The following is a 19,479-nucleotide window of genomic DNA, read 5'->3' as shown; positions in this document are numbered from 1 at the left end:
AAAAAGACAAGGTATCCCTTCTATTTCATACCCCACATCAGTTTCACCATTACTGGCTTACCAGTAAGGTCATTAAGGAATAGTTTTGGGTTTAGTGACAAACTCATTCTGCTGCCGAAGCTGTCAATGATCTACAGACCAGTGTGTCAGGTACTCACCAAGGCCGAGTTGCTGAGAGAGGTTCCCCTTGCAGCTGGGCGCACGATACCCTCTGGAAGTGGCACAGTGGGTATTGGGCACGAAGAAGCACGGTCACCAGCAGGTAGCAGAGCAGCTGGAAGGTACTTCAAGTAGAGAAGTGATCCATGCAGGGTGGCTGACACCTCGCTGGAACTGGCGTGGCAGGAACTTGAGCAGAGTTTCACACAAAGGTAAGTCCGGGAACAGGCCGGGGGTCAAACACAGGTGGTCAAGCAGGCTGAAGAACAAGCACTGGGATAAGGCAGAGGCAAAGTCCAGGAAGCAGGCCGAGGGTCAAACACAGGTAGTCAAGCAGGCTGAAGATCAAAGCACTGGGATAAGGCAGAGGCAAAGTCCAGGAAGCAGGCCGAGGGTCAAACACAGGTAGTCAAGCAGGCTGAAGATCAAAGCACTGGGATAAGGCAGAGGCAAAGTCCAGGGAGCAGGCCGAGGGTCAAACACTGGAGAGGTTCAAGGCAAGGTCAGGGTCGATCCGGGTCACAACAGGCAGGCACAGGTACACAGGTTCAGGAACAAGAAACAGGAGCTGAGAAGACAAACCAGCAATGATACCATACACAAGGCTGACTTTTATAGGCCTGCCCAAAGGACTTCCTCCGTGCACATGGCGGCGTGCACGTACCCATGCGCTATGATGCATCGCGCACCCGCATGTGCCGACCCGCAGAGCTGAGTGTTTGGAAGCGCGAACCCGCCGGATCGCGCACCCGCGCGTGCCGTAGCGCAACCCTTCTGCACAGGCGCACAGGAAGGCACCGATGCTGGCAGGTCAAGCTTCTGCTAGTCCTCTGACATTGCCCCCCCTCCAAGGGGCAGCCTCCGGATACCCAACTGTGCTCGCATTTCTGGGTGTCTTCTGTGGAAGTCTTGCACTAAGCGAGGGGCATGAATGTTTTTAGAAGGTTTCCAGGAATTGTCTTCTGGGGGATACCCCTTCCATTTAACTAGGTTTTGGGTCTGTCCCCCCCTCTTTCTGCAGTTTACTATGGTTTCTACCTCAAATTCCTCTTCCCCTTCAATCTCAATTGGAGGAAGAGGTAGTTCTTCTCTTCCAGGGGTTACTGGTTTTAGTAAAGAGGCGTGGAACACTGGGTGTATCCTATAAGAATTCGGTAGAACTAGGTCGAAAGCCACAGGGTTTACTGCTCTCCTAATCTCAAAAGGACCAATGAATTTTGGGCTTAGTTTACGTGAAGGATAGGGAAGCTTAAGATTAACAGCGGATAACCACACTTTATCTCCGGCCTTGAAATTTGGGTTACTCCTTCTCCCTCTGTTGTAGTATTTCTCATAGTTATCTTGAGACCTTTTCATGGCTTCCTGAATCTGTAAAAAATTTGTTTGAATAGCGTTTATCTGATCCTGTACTGCAGGGGTTGATACTTCAGGGATGGCATCTGGTAGGAAAGAAGGATGGAATCCATAATTTGCCCAGAACGGTGTTTGGTTGATGGCAGAGTGTATGGAATTGTTATAGCAAATTCTGCATAGGGCAGAAGGGTAGACCAGTCATCATGGGAATAGGACCAAAAACATCGAAGATATTGCTCTAAAGATTGGTTGGTCCTCTTCGTCTGACCATTACTCTCTGGATGGTACGCACACGAGAAGGAGATCTTGATTTCCAAGGACTTGCACAGATCCTTCCAGAATTTGGATGTAAACTGGACTCCCCTATCAGAAACTATGTTAAAAGGAACACCATGAAGCCTTACGATTTCTTTTAGGAAGATATCTGCAGTAGTTGAAGCCGAGTGGGTGCCCATCATGGGCAAGAAGTGAGCCATCTTTGAGAGACGGTCAACCACTACTAGAATGGTGGTAAATTTCTCAGAGGGGGGTAGGTCCACGATGAAGTCCATGGAGACTTCTTTCCAGGGGCGTTCAGGGACAGATAAGGATCTAAGAAGTCCCCAGGCTTTGGTGTTTGATCATTTATTGCGCTGACAAGTGATACATGATTGTACATAACTCTTGCAGTCTTGCTTCCAATTCGGCCACCAGAAGGAACGATTAACGAGTTCAGAGGTCTTTTGTATTCCAAAGTGCCCTGCTAGTTTGTGATCGTGAAAAGTCTGCAGTCTCACTGAGGGAGGAACGAATACCTTGTCCTGGGCCCATAACAATCCATCCCTCCTTTCTAAAGAGGATATTTCAGATCCGGTGCATTGACTGGTAGCCTCTCTGATGGTTGACTTGAGATTGGGTTGAATGAGGCAGAGGAAGTTGTGTGGGGACAGGATGGTCCCAGGTTCTGTTGGTTCACATGCTTCAGGGAACATATGGGAGAGTGCATCCGCCTTCCTGTTCTTGGTGCCTGGTCGATAAGAGATGTGGAAGTTAAATCTTGAGAAAAATAAGGCCCAACGGGCTTGTCGAGGTCTAAGACGCTTGGCAGTGCAGAGGTACTCCAAATTACGATGATCCGTGAAAATCATAATGGGTTGGCCCCTTCCAGCAGGTATCTCCATTCTTCTAAGGCAAATTTTATAGCAAGTAGCTCTCGGTCCCCAACGTCATAATTCTTCTCCGGGGGGCTGAGCTTCCACGAGGAAAAGGCCACTGGATGAAGCAGTGCTTTTTGGCCACTTCTTTGGGAGAGGATAGCTCCTAATGCAGATTCTGAGGCATCCACTTCCAATACATAGGGCAATACTGGATTGGGATGTTGAAGGACAGGAGCTGATATAAAAAGTCTCTTTAATTCATCAAAAGCTTTCTGGGCTTCCGGTGACCATTAGAATTTAACTTGCTGGCGGGTAAGCTGCGTGATTGGAGAGATGATAAAAGAGAAGCTTTTAATGAACCTGCGATAAAAGTTGGCAAAGCCAACGAATCGCTGAACCCCCTTTTTGTCAGAAGGCGCTGGCCACTCCTGGATGGCTTTAACTTTTTGTGGGTCCATTGCGACCCCTCCTGTGGAAATGATGAACCCAAGGAACTGGATAGTGTCCTTCTCAAATTCGCATTTTTCTCATTTTAGGTAGAGGCCATGTTTTCTGAGAATCGACAGCACCTTCTTCACATGAGTTTCGTGGAGCTCTGCTGTAGTGGAAAAAATCAAGATGTCATCAAGATACACGATCACAAAATTATCTAGATACTCACGAAAAATATCATTGACCAGATGTTGAAAGGTGGCAGGGGCATTGCACAGCCCGAACGGCATCACTAAATACTCGAAATGCCCGAATCTGGACCTGAAAGCTGTCTTCCACTCATCACCGTCACGTATCCGAACCAGATTGTATGCTCCCCGAAGATCTAGCTTGGTGAATATTTGAGCGGTTCGGAGGCGCTGAAAAAGTTCAGGGAAGAGAGGGAGTGGATATCTATTTTTAATAGTGATTCTATTAAGTTCTCTATAGTCCACACAGGGTCTTAGGGATCCGTCCTTTTTTTCCACGAAAAAGATTCCTGCCCCGGCTGGGCATGAGGAGGGACGGATGAATCCCTTTTCAAGGTTCTCGTCGATATAGGAACGAAGAGCTTCTAGTTTAGTTTCAGACAGAGGAAAAATACGGCCGAAAGGAATTTCAGAGCCAGGGAGGAGATCGATAGGACAATCATAAGTTCGATGGGGTGGCAAACTGTCAGCCTTTTTCTTGTCGAAGATGTCCAGGAATTCATGGTATGCAGGAGGGACATGCTGGAGAACTTCTGGCTTGAGCTGTATGGTTGAACAGGTGGCCATTCTGTCGTAGCTTGGCAAAAGACAATGCTGAGAACAATACTGGGAAGAGAAGAGAATTTCTTTTTTGTTCCATTTGATCTGAGGGTCATGGGCCTGCAACCAGGGGAATCCTAAGATAATTGGGAACATAGGGGAGCTAATAATGTCAAAGCAAAGAAATTCTCTGTGGTCGGAGTCAGTGGAGATGAGGATGGGCTTGGTTTCTTGGGTGACCGGCCCTGAGCAGGGTAGAGACCCATCTGCCAGATGTATTTACAGGTGTTGTTTTTTGATTTGGAGAGGAATATCCAAACTTTGAGCGAGGGATGCATCTAGGAAGCAACTGCAGGCTCCTGAATCAACAATGGCTAGCAACTGAACTTCCTCTTCCGCCACCTGAAAAGAGACCGGGAGGAGAAGATGAGACTGACTAGCACCAACAACCTGAAAGTTCATGGAAAACTGTGAGCGGGACTTATTGGGTCTTACAGGGCAGTTGCGTAAGAAGTGGCCCGCTTCTCCGCAATACAGGCAAAGGTTGGCTTGGCGTCGGCGGAGTCTTTCATCGGGAGTGAGTGGAGATCGAAGAAGACCTAGTTGCATAGGTTCACTGTCAGAAGAAGCAGAGGGGACCGTGGAAGGAGCAGGAACAGCAGGAACCCAAGGTAACATCCAGACTGGTTTGGACGATTGAAAACGCTCAGAGCGTCTTTCCCGGAAACGTTTGTCAAGTTTGGTGGCAAGTTGGATTAGATCTTCCAGGAAGGCAGGGGTATCCACCCGAGCTAACTCATCTTTTAAAATTTCCAAAAGACCCTGGCAATACTGGTATTTGAGAGCGGCCTCATTCCAGTTGGTGTCTCCTGCCCATTTTCGGAATTCCACTGTATAGTCTTCCACGGGTCTCTTCCCCTGGGTCAGGGAGTGCAAAAAAGACTCAGCAGTGGCAGTGCATTGCAGATCATCATATAACTGTCCCATTGCGTCAAAAAAAATGTCTACTGAGTTGAGAAGGGGACTCTTCTGCTCAAGGAGATTATGGGCCCAAGATTGTGGCTCGTCAGATAACAGGGAGATGATGAATCCCACCTTTATGCATTCGGCGTGAAAAGTCTTGGGTTGGAGGGCGAGATATAACTGACAGGCATTTTTAAATGCCCCGAACTTCTTCCGGTTTCCGGAGAATCATTCCGGAGTTGGGACCCTGAGTTCAGGAAGTGTCATTCCTACTGCGGGAGCAATGTTAGGTTGACCTTGCTGAGGAGAGGTTCCACTGGCAAATGCTGACGTGGTATCCTAGAGACCAGGGGTAGTGGTCAGATGCTGAAGGCGTCCCTCAATCTGGAAGTAGCCATCTTGAAGCCTCTGGACAGCCTGGGTAAGGGCTGAAACTTGCTCACAAAGCGCCTCAAGGGGAGAACCAGCTCTGTCGGCCTCGCTCATGTGCTGGTTTGTACTGTCAGGTACTCACCAAGGCCGAGTTGCTGAAAGAGGCTCCCCTTGCAGCTGGGCGCAAGATACCCTCTGGAAGTGGCACAGTGGGTATTGGGCACGAAGAAGCACGGGTCACCAGCAGGTAGCAGAGCAGCTGGAAGGTACTTCAAGTAGATAAGTGATCCGTGCAGGGTGGCTGACACCTTGCTGGAACTGGCATGGCAGGAACTTGAGCAGAGTTTCACACAAAGGTAAGTCCGGGAACAGGCCGGGGGTCAAACACAGGTGGTCAAGCAGGCTGAAGAACAAGCACTGGGATAAGGCAGAGGCAAAGTCCAGGAAGCAGGCCGAGGATCAAACACAGGTAGTCAAGCAGGCTGAAGATCAAAGCACTAGGATAAGGCAGAGGCAAAGTCCAGGGAGCAGGCCGAGGGTCAAACACTGGAGAGGTTCAAGGCAAGGTCAGGGTCGATCCGGGTCACAACAGGCAGGCTCAGGTACACAGGTTCAGGAACAAGAAACAGGAGCTGAGAAGACAAACCAGCAATGATACCATACACAAGGCTAACTTTTATAGGCCTGCCCAAAGGACTTCCTCCGTGCGCATGGCGGCGTGCACGTACCCGTGCGCTATGATACATCGCGCACCCACATGTGCCGACCCGCAGAGCTGAGTGTTTGGAAGGGTGAACCCGCCGGATCACTCAGCCGAGTGTGCCATAGTGCAACCCTTCTGCGCAGGCGCACAGGAAGGCGCCGATGCTGGCAGGTCAAGCTTCTGCTAGTCCTCTGACACAGTGAAAGGAAGAAAAAAATTCCCTGTGGAATGCTCCGAGAACACATTGCCAGAGAGAGCAGGAAATGACTAGAGGTACTCTTGATGAAAGCAATTGGCCTTTCTTTAAAAAATTATATATTTATATATGGACCTGTCAAACCAGTGTGCAAAAAATTGGGCTTTGGGTGTTGGTGGTGCCTTCACACCATAATCCTATAGAGGAACATTTGATGAAAGCAAGAGTTGGCCTTTTTGTAAAAAACAGAAGTTATATGCACCTGTTAACCACTTCAATACCGGGCCAATTCTGACACTTTGCTCCTACATGTAAAAATCATCATTTTTTTGCTAGAAAATTACATAGAACCCCCAAACGTTATATATGTTTTTTTAGCAAAGACCCTAGAGAATACAATAGCGGTTGTTGCAACTTTTTATCTCACACAGTATTTGCGCAGGAATTTTTCGAACTCGTTCGACGCTTGAAATTTTTTTACTGGTTACATGTTTTGAGTTACAGAGGAGGTCTAGGGCCAAAATTATTGCTCTCGCTCCAACGTTCACGGCGATACCTCACATGTATGGTTTGAACACCGTTTTCATATGTGGGCGGGACTTACGTATGCGTTCGCTTCTTTATTGTTAATTATATTTTATTTTTTTTATTTTGACACTTTTTTGAAAAAAAAAAAAATTGATCACTTTTATTCCTATTACAAGGAATGTAAACATCCCTTGTAATAGCAATATGACATGTCAGGTGCTCTTAATAGTGAGATATGGGGTCAATAAGACTAGGCTGGGAAGCCTGAAAAAAAAAAAAATAAAACGATCGCCGCTTCCCAGCCGAAGCGGCGCCGTTTTTTTGAATGGAGAGGCCGGGCATGACTTCATAACATCGTGCCCGGCCTCCGACGATCATAGAGACTCCGGGGACCATCTGGTCCGCCGGAAATCTCTATGATCTACATCCGGCGCCGGCGGATCCACTCTCCGCCTCACCGATCGTAACGGTGAGTCGGAGCAAGCACCGGAGGGGATGGGACGTCCCCTCTCGCCTCCCATAGGAACGATCAAGCGGCCGCTATGATCGTTCCTATGGTGTAGAGATTCGCCGGCTGAAACCGGCAATATCTGAATGACGTCTGTAACTACAGGCATCATTCAGATATACCCGCCCAAAGCCCAAAGCCCAGGACGTCATATGACGTCCGTGGGCTGGAAGTGGTTTAAACAGGTGCAGAAGAATTGGGCTTTGGGTGTTGGTGGTACCTTCACACCATAACCCTATAGAGCAGGGGTATGCAACCTTGGCACTCCAGCTGGGGTGAACCTACAAATCCCATCATGCTTCTGCCTCTAGGAGTCATGCCTGTGATTGTCAGGGTCTTGCAGTGTCTCATTGTAATTTCAAAACAGCTGGAGGGCTGAGGTTGCCTACCACTGCTATAGAGGTACTCTTGATGAAAGCAAGAATTGGCCTTGCTGTAAAAATTTTTAATTATATGCACCTGTCAAACAGGTGCGGAAAAATTGGTCCTTGGGCGTTAATTGTGCCCATAAAACCTATACCAAAAAATTACTTCAAGATAAAATCAACACCCTCAAAGTTAGGCAGCCTAGACAGTCTTGTAGAAATTCCAGATCCCGAAAGTATTTAATTAGCGACATCGGCATCAGGAGTTTGATAGCTGCTGATAATCCAGGACTGATTCATTTTGACAAATGTCAGCCGGTCTTTGGACAGACAATCTGTTTTATCTGTCACAAAACTTCCGTCAGCACGGAATGCCTGTTTGGAAAGCAGGCTGGATGCAGGGCAGCCCAGCAGCTTAATTGCATACTGGACAAGTTTGACATATGTCTTCCTCTGCTTCAATGCCTTCAAAACTGCCAGAATCCTCCTCCCTCTCCTCTTGTGTGTTCTGTGGCATCGCAAGAATGGTGTCTGCATAAAGCAGGCCTTAAGAGGAAATGAAGTCCTCCTCTTCCTCCCACTGCTCTGCCTCGAGTGTCCTGTCCATAATGCCACACAGTGTATGGCTCAACAGGAACACATGACGGAGCCTGAGCCTGTCCTTGTGCTATACTCACACAGGTACTCATTGATGGCCCTCTGCTGCATGTGCAGCCACTGCATTGCCAAAATTGAGTTCCACTTGGTGGGCATGTCACAAATCAAGCTGTATACGGGCAGGTGGAATTCCCGCTGAATTTCAGCCACCAAGCACTGGCTGTGTATGACTGCCTGAAATGGCTACAGACTCTTCTGGTCTGCCTTAGAAGACCTTTCAAACCTGGGTACCTGTTCAAGAAATGCCGCACCACCAAATTGAGGACATGTGCCAGGCATGGCACATGTGTCAACTTTCCCTGTCGAAGGGCAGATGGAAGGTTAGTGCCATTATTGCACACCACCATTCCTGGCTCAAGCTTCAGTGGCGTGAACTACATCTAGGCCTGCCCCTGCAGAGCTGAAAGAATCTCTGCTCCGGTGTGGCTCCTGTCCCCTAGACAGACCAGCTGAAGCACTGCATGGCATATTTAGCCTGCCTCACTAAATAGCCCCTTGAATGCTTAGGGGGTGTCAGAAACCATGAATAAGACCGAGACAGAAGTACAGTTAAATCACCCTTGTTTAATAAAAAAAGTAAATAGAACAAACGTAGTCAAAACATAGCCAAAGTTCCGTAACCAGAACGAATAGTCAGACAAGCCAGAAAGTCAGGGATCAGCTTAGTGGAACAGCAAGCGGGATCTGGATCCAGAAGGAATGTCAGCCAAGCAAGTCTTTAACAGGAACGCGGGAGTCTCTGTGATGTTGACCAAGGCGAAGGCAGAGATCATCTGGGCTGAACGGCTTAAGTAGGCAGGACCGACGAGCAGGATATCATCAACAGGTGAGTCACTGTGGAGAGATAGGAGCTGGCAATCAGCCGACAGCTGAGCGGCCAGCTCAGAGAAGGAAGGGCTGAGCCCAGCCCTGACAGGGGGTACTGGTGGTTCATAGGACAATTCAGCAGAGGATGGCATGGAGGAGGAGGAGGACAAGGTGGTGCTGACAGATCTCGCATTATCACCACCAGCTGTATGGAGACGTGGTGACAAAACAAGCTCCAGCACTGAGCCCTGTCCTGCATCCTTCCTAGTTGCAAGCAGAGTTACCCAGTGTGCTGTGAACGAAATATATTGTTCCTGACTATGCTTGCTGAACCACGTGTCAGCAGTAAGGTGGACCTTACTGCTGACTGCCTTGCCCAACAATGGCAAAACATTAATAGGCTAATAGGCTTCAAAATAGGGTGGGCTCGGGGCCAGTGGTGTCGCTGGGAGGGGGGGTGCGAGCCATGCCCGGGTGACACCCGTGGATAGCGGCACAGCTAACACTGCCTGCTGCCCTGATCTGCGCCTCTCAGGTCTCCCGCGGAGTCCCTCAGCGAAGCGGACTGAAGCCGCCTCCTCCTCCTCTCTGTTTACATCCACACAGGAGGAGCCAGAGGGACACACACCGCTGAGGGGGGTCTGCACTAAGAGGGGGGATTCTATACTGATGGGGGGGTCTGCACTAAGAGGGAGGATTCTATACTGAGGGGGGTCTGCACTAAGAGGGGGGATTCTATACTGATGGGGGTCTGCACTATGGGGGGTTCTTTACTGATGGGGGTCTGCACTAAGGGGGATTCTATATGGAGGGGGGTCTGCACTAAGAGGGGGGATTCTATACTGAGGGGGATCTGCACTAAGGGGGAATCTTTACTGAGGGGGGTCTGCACTAAGAGGGGGGTATCTATACTGATGGGGGGTCTGCACTAAGGGGGATTGTATTCTGAGGGGGGTCTGCACTAAGAGGGGGAATTCTTTACTGATGGGGGTCTGCACTAGGGGGAATTCTATACTGATGGGGGTCTGCACTAAGAGGGGTGGATTTGATACTGATGGGGTCTGCACTAAGGGGGAATTCTATCCTGAAGGGGGGTCTGCACTAAGAGGGGGGATTCTATACTGATGAGGGTCTGCACTAAGGGGATTCTATAGTGAGGGGGTCTGCACTAAGAGGAGATTCTATACTGATGGGGGGGTCTGCACTAAGAGAGGGATTGTATACTGATGAGAGGAGGAGACTGGAGAGGAGGAGGAGAGCCCCACCACATGAGCAGTAAGTGCTGCCAGACCGGCCACGGGGGGCGGGCGTTGTGGTTGTTATCAGTGTCGGAACGTGGATCAGCAGTTGCCCAGTGCATCTATGGATATTGGCTGCTGGGAAAGGAGACCCACCACTCGCTTGAGCTGTATACCCTGATCTGTGATGCTGAGCTGTATACCCTGAGCTGTATACCCTGATCTGTGATGCTGAGCTGTATACCCTGAGCTGTATACCATGAGCTGTGATGCTAAGCTGTATACCCAGAGCTGTATACCCTGATCTGTGATGCTGAGCTGTATACCCTGAGCTGTATACCCAGAGCTGTGATGCTGAGCTGTATACCCTGAGCTGTATACCCTGATCTGTGATGCTGGGCTATATACCCTGAGCTGTGAGGCTGAGCTGTATACCCTGATTTGTGATGCTGAGATGTAGAACCTGAGCTGTGAGGCTGAACTATATACTCTGTCCTGTGATGCTGAGCTGTATACTCTGTCCTGTGATGCTGGGGCTGTATACTCCTGACACCATGGGTGTGGAATACAGGGGACAGAGTGGGTGGATTTCATATGGGGTGGGGCTTATGATAAGTGGGAGGGGTCAAAAAGGAAGAGTCTGGCGCCCCCATCCTAAAACTTCACCAGTCACCACTGCCTATTGTACTCAAGAGGGGAGACTTCCACGCCACCAGAATACACAGTTCAGCATTGCAGGCTATGTCTTGAGTGAGGGCAGTGCTAATAAATAGCAGTGCCCTGCTGCAGTTGATGCACAGTTGTAAAGTGAATAGTGTGAAGACAGGATCCACACTGGATAGGGACAGCTCACTTAGCCTAGGGAGAGGTGCTAGGGGTCTGCACTAGGGGGAATTCTATACTGATGGGGGGGTCTGCACTAAGAGGGGTGGATTTGATACTGATGGGGTCTGCACTAAGGGGGAATTCTATCCTGAGGGGGGGTCTGCACTAAGAGGGGGGATTCTATACTGATGGGGGTCTGCACTAAGGGGGATTCTATAGTGAGGGGGGTCTGCACTATTCTGGGTTTATTCTGGGGATTAGAGAAAATTTATAGCAGCACTGAAGAAATGTAACTTATCTTATTCAAAAGATTACAGGACCTCCCTAGACTGCTCAACAGAGAAAACCATAAGTTCCAGGAACTTGTGATCTTCTTCTTGAGCTTTAAATCACTGCACATAGTGTAACCCCAGTTGTAGAGAATTGCCTTACAATATCCAAGTAAAATGGGCAACTGTGGGTTCATAGTGTAGCACCCTCTAGTGTGTGCTACTAGAAGTGTTGTGCAGGTAAAACATAGTCTGGCTCTGGGATAAATCTGAGTCATTGAATCTGGGTCAGGGTTATTAGAGGCCAGGGCTGGATGACTCATCCTGTAAGCTCTCTGGTGCCTCCCCCTGTTTCTAGAACAATGGAAAATGTTCTGGAACTAGTGGGTGGAGGTGAGGTGGAGCTGTCTAGAATATTTATGAGCCCTCTGCAATCCCCAGGGGAGGGCCTGGCAGGGGACTAAGGAGCTGATAAATAGGAATGAGCCATGCAAGCAGGGGGTGGGGGGTTAACTTGGGCTGGAGCTCGGGAGGCTGGCCTGGAAGGATCCCACCACAGGAGGGATTAAAGCCAGAGGAGCAGCGGAGAAAGCAAGGAGAGACAGTGAGTAGATCAGCACAGTGCAGGGACAGACATTGGGAGAGGCTGTCAGCTGTAGCAGTGCTCTCTCGAAGACTGCGGTGTGTAGTCTTCATCTAACTTTGCCCTGGGGAATCTCCATGTGTGTGTCAGTCAGGAGGACTGGGAAGAGAGGGTGGCAGTCAAGCAGCCTAGCTCTTTCTGCAAGCAGTGGAACTGGGATCATTGGCCACAGAGAAGCAGAAGGAGATGTGATATGCTGTTTCACTCCATATGTGCTACTTTTCGAGGGACTGAGAGTTCCTGCCTGTAATGGGCTGTTGCTGAACTGACAAAAAAGCCTGTCAGTTCCCTCAGGAGTCAACCAGCAGAAGCTGTGCAAAGCTGTGCAAATAGGAACAAAGTTTGTGCAGGTGGAAGGAAGAAGAGAAATATGTAAATAGTTCCCTGAAGTTGAATTATCACACTGGGCATTCCATAATCCATTACCCCACCCAAGTTATCATCCCCTAATAAAACTACAAAAACAAGACAAAGACTGATTTATGTGTCCGGATAAAAGAAGGAAATGCTGTGTTACTGGCTGTGCAGCAGTGGGGAATCCTGACTTCAGCAACTCCTACAATGCTACAATGGTATGAGGAGAAACATCAAGTCTCCATTCCTCCTGTCTCCTCAAAGTTCAACAAAGATTTAGCTAGAGCTAAGAATAATCCAAGCTTCTCATTTATCATCAACTTCAGTATTCATAGCCCTCCAACTACTAGAAGAGGAAACCTTACCACAACATACAGAGTCTCTAGAAATCTTGTAACATAAGGAAACACAGAGGGTGCAACAAAGTTCAGCATTAGGTGCCTTTATTGAAGATTAAAAACATAAAAGATGGCCACTCACATGTGTAGAAAGGGTAATGAGCATAAATGACAGACATCCATCCCCAAAACACGTAGCCACACCCACAGGTTCCACCCCAAAGAGTAACATCACAGAACTTCCTCATTGCTGATCCCATACGGCCTCTGAGCTGTTGGAGCAGCATCGCAAAGGCGAGATTTACTGGCTGTACACTGCCCCAGCCTCAGGCACATAGGAGAGCAGAATGGCACCATTGCAATTGATGTCTGTAACTTCATTAGGGGTGCATGACGTAACACATAGGGCTGAGCCTAAAGGGGATCGTGGACCAGAAGTGTTGTCACACCAGGAAGAACGGTACCCCTGTAATTGCCTATTTTATTTTATGTTGATGTAAGCACATTTTTAATTATAATAAAAGCATTCCTATACAGCAGGGATATGCAATTAGCGGACCTCCAGCTGCTGCAAAACTACAAGTCCCATCATACATCTGCCTCTGGGTGTCATGCTTGTGGCTGTCAGAGTCTTGCTATGCCTCATGGAAATTGTAGTTCTGCAACAGCTGGAGGTCCGCTAATTGCATATCCCTGCTATACAATATCACACTATTGGGGGCATCCTCTCTATTTTGATATGGCACGGGAGTAACCATAGTTCGTGCGTAAGTGATCTTAAAGGGACCAGTACCCAATTACCCAGGAGGAACAGGATAAGAGTACCCCAGTGAGCAGGAGGCCATACTACAAGCACATAGAGAATCCTTGCACATAATTGTTGTAGAGAACCAAGCTGGATATAATTCTACATGTGTTGTATATCTTATCATTAAAGTGGTTCTAAAGGCTCAAAGTTTTTTACCTTCATGCATTATGCATGAAGGTAAAAAGCCCTCTGTGTGCAGCAGCCCTCCCACCCCCCCTAATACTTACCTGAGCTCCATCTTGATCCAGTGATGTGCATGAAAACCTCGACTCTCCGGGGACTCTCACTCCTCATTGGCTGAGGCAGCAGCTGTGTGTGTAGCTCTCCTCCAATACATACCTGAGCCCCATCACGATCCAGCAATGTGCACAAGAGCGTTTGCTCTCTGAGGACACTCCTACCATATTGGCCGTTGGCTCCCGCTGCTGTCAATCATAGCCAGTGAGCCAATCAGAAGAGGGAGAGGATGGGGCCAAGCCACGGCTCTGTGTGTGTGAATGGGCACACAGAGCCATGGCTCTGGAGTGAGCCTGCTTGGGTACCCCCAGAGCAAGCTGCTTTCTCTAGGGGCACTTGGCAGGAGACCAAGAGCACCGGCAAGGGACCCAAAAAGAGGAGGATCTGGGCTACTCTGTGCAAAATAATTACACAGAGCAGGTAAGTATAACATGTTTGTTATTTAAGAAAACAAGACTTTAATATCACTTTCAAGTGAGGGCACTGAGAGCAAGGTGGTGAACAGGAGGAGATATTTTAAAAGTTTATGAAGATTTCTGGAGAAGAATTTCACCGTTTACACTTCTGATGAACTGTCACTTATATTATTATATGAACTGGCACAGTCTAACACTGGATGTGTAATAGGGAGGTTATTCTTAATTTCACTTTTTTCATAATTATTATCATTGTTATCACATTACTATCTTAGTTTGTGTGTAATCTCACCCCTATATTTATAGAGATTGATAGCGTAGCACTTATTTATCTTATCCCTACTCCTCACCTCCTCATTCTGTATGCTGTGCTGTACATTTCCTATTCCACACCTCCCCATTCTGTATGCTGTGCTGTACATTTCCTATTCCACATCTCCTCATTCTGTATGCTGTGCTGTACATTTCCTATTCCACACTGCCTCATTCTTTACATTTCCCATTCCACCCTGCTTAGTTCTGTACACTGGGTTGTACTTTTCATGTTTCACACTGCTCCTTTTTGTGCTTTGCATTGTATTTTTATTATTCCACACTGCCTGGTCCTGTACACTGGGCTGTACATTCCCTATTCCACACGCCTCATTCTGTATGCTGGGCTGTATATTGCCTTTTCCACACTGCCTTATTCTGTATGATGGGCTGAACCTTCCTTTTTTGTAATTCCTTTATTTATTCCTGGCATTAGTGGTAGGTTAACCAAAGCACAAAAACACAAGGTGAGTATAGTAGCAAGTCCTAGTTGCAATCTTGAAACACCCAATACGAGGACAATATGCGACCGGTGTAAACTATGTGGCATGTTCACTAATGCCAGGAGCATGGCGGACAAGATGGGTGAACTAGAGATACTGTTGTACAAGGAGGATTTGGATTTTGTGGGAATTTCAGAGACCTGGTTCAACAGCTCTCATGATTGGCTGGCAAACATTCAAGGGTATACCCTATACTGCAAGGATAGAGAGGGTAAAAAAGGGGGAGGGGTATGCCTATATATCAAGAATAATGTACAAGTGAATGTGAGAGATGACATCACTGAGGGGGCTAGGGAGGAGGTGGAATCTTTATGGGTAGAGCTCCAAAGGGATGAAGCTAAGGGGAAAATAATACTGGGAGTATGCTATAGGCCCCCTAACCTGAGGGAGGAAGTGGGGACGGATCTCCTATCACAAATTGGATTAGCAGCAAGGATGGGAAGTGTTATCATAATGGGGGATTTTAATTATCCAGACATAGACTGGGCGGAGGGAACCGCGCATTCATTTAAGGCTCGCCAGTTCCTTAATGTCTTGCAGGACAATTTTATGGGTCAGATGGTAGACGCACCAACTAGAAATAAAACATTACTAGATCTACTGATTACCAACAATACAGACCTGATAACAGATGTGGAAATACGGGGCAATTTAGGTAACAGCGATCACAGGTCAATTAGTTTCAGTATAAATCACACAAATAGGAAACATGAAGGGAACACAAAGACACTGAATTTCAAAAGAGCCAACTTCCCTAAACTACAAACCTTGCTAAAAGGCATAAATTGGGATAAAATATTAGGAACAAAAAATACGGAGGAGAGATGGGTTTGCTTTAAGAGCATATTAAATAAGGGCATTAGCCAATGTATCCCATTGGGTAATAAATTTAAAAGAGCGAACAAACATCCTGGATGGCTTAACTCCAATGTAAAAATGCATATAAAAGCAAAGGAGAAGGCCTTCAAAAAATACAAGGTTGAGGGATCATCCTCAGCATCCAGAATTTATAAAGAATGCAATAAGAAATGTAAGGGTGCAATTAGGATGGCTAAGATAGAACATGAAAGACACATAGCGGAGGAGAGCAAAAAAAATCCCAAGAAATTCTTTAAGTATGTAAACAGTAAAAAAGGGAGGACAGACCATATTGGCCCCATAAAGAATGAGGAAGGACATCTGGTTACAAAGGATGGGGAGATGGCAAAGGTATTGAATTTATTCTTCTCCTCAGTCTTCACGAGTGAATCGGGGGGCTTCAGTAACCAAAACTGCAGTGTTTATCCTCATGACACAACACAGGAAGCACCTACATGGTTAACAGAGGACGGAATTAAAATTAGACTTGAGAAACTTAACATTAATAAATCACCGGGACCAGATGGCTTGCATCCGAGGGTACTTAGGGAACTCAGTCAGGTGATTGCCAGACCGTTGTTCCTAATTTTTACAGACAGTCTATTGACTGGAATGGTACCAGCTGATTGGAGAAAAGCCAATGTAGCACCAATATTTAAAAAGGGCCCAAAAAACATCCCTGGGAATTACAGACCAGTTAGCCTAACATCAATAGTATGTAAACTCTTGGAGGGGATGATAAGGGACTATATACAAGATTTTAGTAATAAGAACGGTATCATTAGCAGTAATCAGCATGGATTCATGAAGAATCGTTCTTGCCAAACCAATCTATTAACCTTCTATGAGGAGGTGAGTTGCCATCTAGATAAAGGAAGGCCCGTAGACGTGGTGTATCTGGATTTTGCAAAAGCATTTGACACAGTTCCCCATAAACGTTTACTGTACAAAATAAGGTGCGTTGGCATGGACCATAGGGTGAGTACATGGATTGAAAACTGGCTACAAGGGCGTGTTCAGAGGGTGGTGATAAATGGGGAGTACTCAGAATGGTCAGGGGTGGGTAGTGGGGTTCCCCAGGGTTCTGTGCTGGGACCAATCCTATTTAATTTGTTCATAAACGACCTGGAGGATGGGATAAACAGTTCAATCTCTGTATTTGCAGATGATACTAAGCTAGGCAGGGCAATAACTTCTCCGCAGGATGTGGAAATCTTGCAAAAAGACCTGAACAAATTAATGGGGTGGGCGACTACATGGCAAATGAGGTTCAATGTAGAAAAATGTAAAATAATGCATTTGGGTGGCAAAAATATGAATGCAATCTATACACTGGGGGGAGAACCTCTGGGGGAATCTAGGATGGAAAAGGACCTGGGGGTCCTAGTAGATGATAGGCTCAGCAATGGCATGCAATGCCAAGCTGCTGCTAATAAAGCAAACAGAATATTGGCATGCATTAAAAGGGGGTTCAACTCCAGAGATAAAACAATAATTCTCCCGCTCTACAAGACTCTGGTCCGGCCGCACCTGGAGTATGCTGTGCAGTTCTGGGCACCAGTCCTCAGGAGGGACGTACTGGAAATGGAGCGAGTACAAAGAAGGGCAACAAAGCTAATAAAGGGTATGGAGGATCTTAGTTATGAGGAAAGGTTGCGAGCACTGAACTTATTCTCTCTGGAGAAGAGACTCTTGAGAGGGGATATGATTTCAATTTACAAATACTATACTGGTGACCCCACAATAGGGATAAAACTTTTTCGCAGAAGAGAGTTTAATAAGGCTCGTGGCCACTCATTACAATTAGAAGAAAAGAGGTTTAACCTTAAACTACGTAGAGGGTTCTTTACTGTAAGAACGGCAAGGATGTGGAATTCCCTTCCACAGGCGATGGTCTCAGCGGGGAGCATTGATAGCTTCAAGAAACTATTAGATAATCACCTGAATGACCGCAATATACAGGGATATGTAATGTAATACTGACACATAATCACACACATAGGTTGGACTTGATGGACTTGTGTCTTTTTTCAACCTCACCTACTATGTAACTATGTATGTAACTATGTAACTATGTAACTATGTATATACCCATAATTGTATAGTACAACAGAGCCAAGAATAAGCATAGAAGGGTACAAGGATAACCAGATTTCACTTTTGATGGATAGACATCAGGGTCTGCTTAGCAATAAAGTGTATACAAAAGTAAAAAAGTACAACAAACTCTAAATCAAACAAACATTAAACAAACATTAAATTGGTTATCAGCCAGCAAGACATAGTTATCCCTGCTGGAGGAGACAGGTAGTATAAAGAAAGCCGAATAGTGAGAAATGATAATAAAAAAATATAAAAATGCTGGGGACGCTTAAAGGGACCCGGTGGACAGAAAAGTATCTATGAAAAGTGGATCGCGGAAAGATTAAATATACAGGCAGAGTAACAGCTTAGAGCTGCAAATAGTGTGTAACATACAGAACCTTGAAAAAATATATATTTATATATTCATACCCCTTGAAATTTTCCACATTTTCTCATGTTACAACCAAAAACATAAATGTATTTTATTGTGATTTTATGTGATAGACCAACGCAAAGTATCACATAATTGTGAAGTGGAAGGAAAATTATAAATGTAAATATGTGAAAAGCATGGGGTGCATTTGTATTCAGCCCCCCTGAGTCAAAGCTTTGTAGAACCACCTTTCACTGCAATTACAGCTGCAAGTCTTTTTGGGGATGTCTCTACCAGCTTTGCATATCTAGAGAGTGGCATTTTTGGCCATTCTTCTTTGCAAAATAGCTCAAGCTCTGTCAGATTGGATGGAGAGCGTCTGTGAACAGCAATTTTCAAGTCTTGCAAAAGATTCTCAATTGGATTTAGATCTGGACTTTGACTTGGCCATTCTAATATATGAATATGCTTTGATCTAAACCATTCCATTGTAGCTCTGGCTGTATGTTTAGGGCTGTTATCCTGCTCCGAAGGTGAATCTCTGCCCCAGTCTCGTCTTTTGCAGACTCTAACTGGTTTTATTCTAAGCTTGCCCTGTATTTGGCTCCGTCCATCTTCCCATCAACTCTGACCAGTTTCCCTCTCCCTGGTGAAGAAAAGCATCACCACAACATGATGCTGCCATCACCATGTTATACAGTGGGCACGGTGTGTTCAGGGTGATGTGCAGTGTTCATTTTCTGCCACACATAGCGTTTTGCTTTTAGGCCAAAAAGTTACATTTTGGTCTCATCTGACCAGAGCACCTTCTTTTACATGTTTGCTGTGTCCCCCAGATGGCTTCTCGCAAACTGCAAACGGGACTTTCTTTCAACAATGGCTTGCTTCTTGCCACTCTTCCAAAAAGGATTCTGATTAATGCTTTCCTTGCCCGGCCTGTCAGTTTAGGTGGACGGCCATATCTTGGTAGGTTTGCAGTTGTGCCATACTCTTTCCATTTTCGGATGATGGACTGAACAGTGCTCCGTGAGATGTTCGAAGCTTGGGATATTTTTTCATAACCTAACCCTGCTTTAAACTTCTCCACAACTTTATCCCTGACCTGTCTTGCATGTTCCTTGGCCTTCGTGATGCTGTTTGTTCATTAACGTTCTCTAGCAAACCTCTGAGGGTTTCACAAAACAGCTGAGATTAAATTACACACAGGTGGACTCTATTTACTAATTAGGTGACTTTTGAAGGCAATTGGTCCA

The sequence above is a fragment of the Aquarana catesbeiana genome, linkage group LG04 (assembly GCF_042186555.1).
Source record: "Aquarana catesbeiana isolate 2022-GZ linkage group LG04, ASM4218655v1, whole genome shotgun sequence".
Lineage (NCBI taxonomy): Eukaryota > Metazoa > Chordata > Amphibia > Anura > Ranidae > Aquarana > Aquarana catesbeiana.
Note: the sequence above shows the minus strand (reverse complement) of the source record.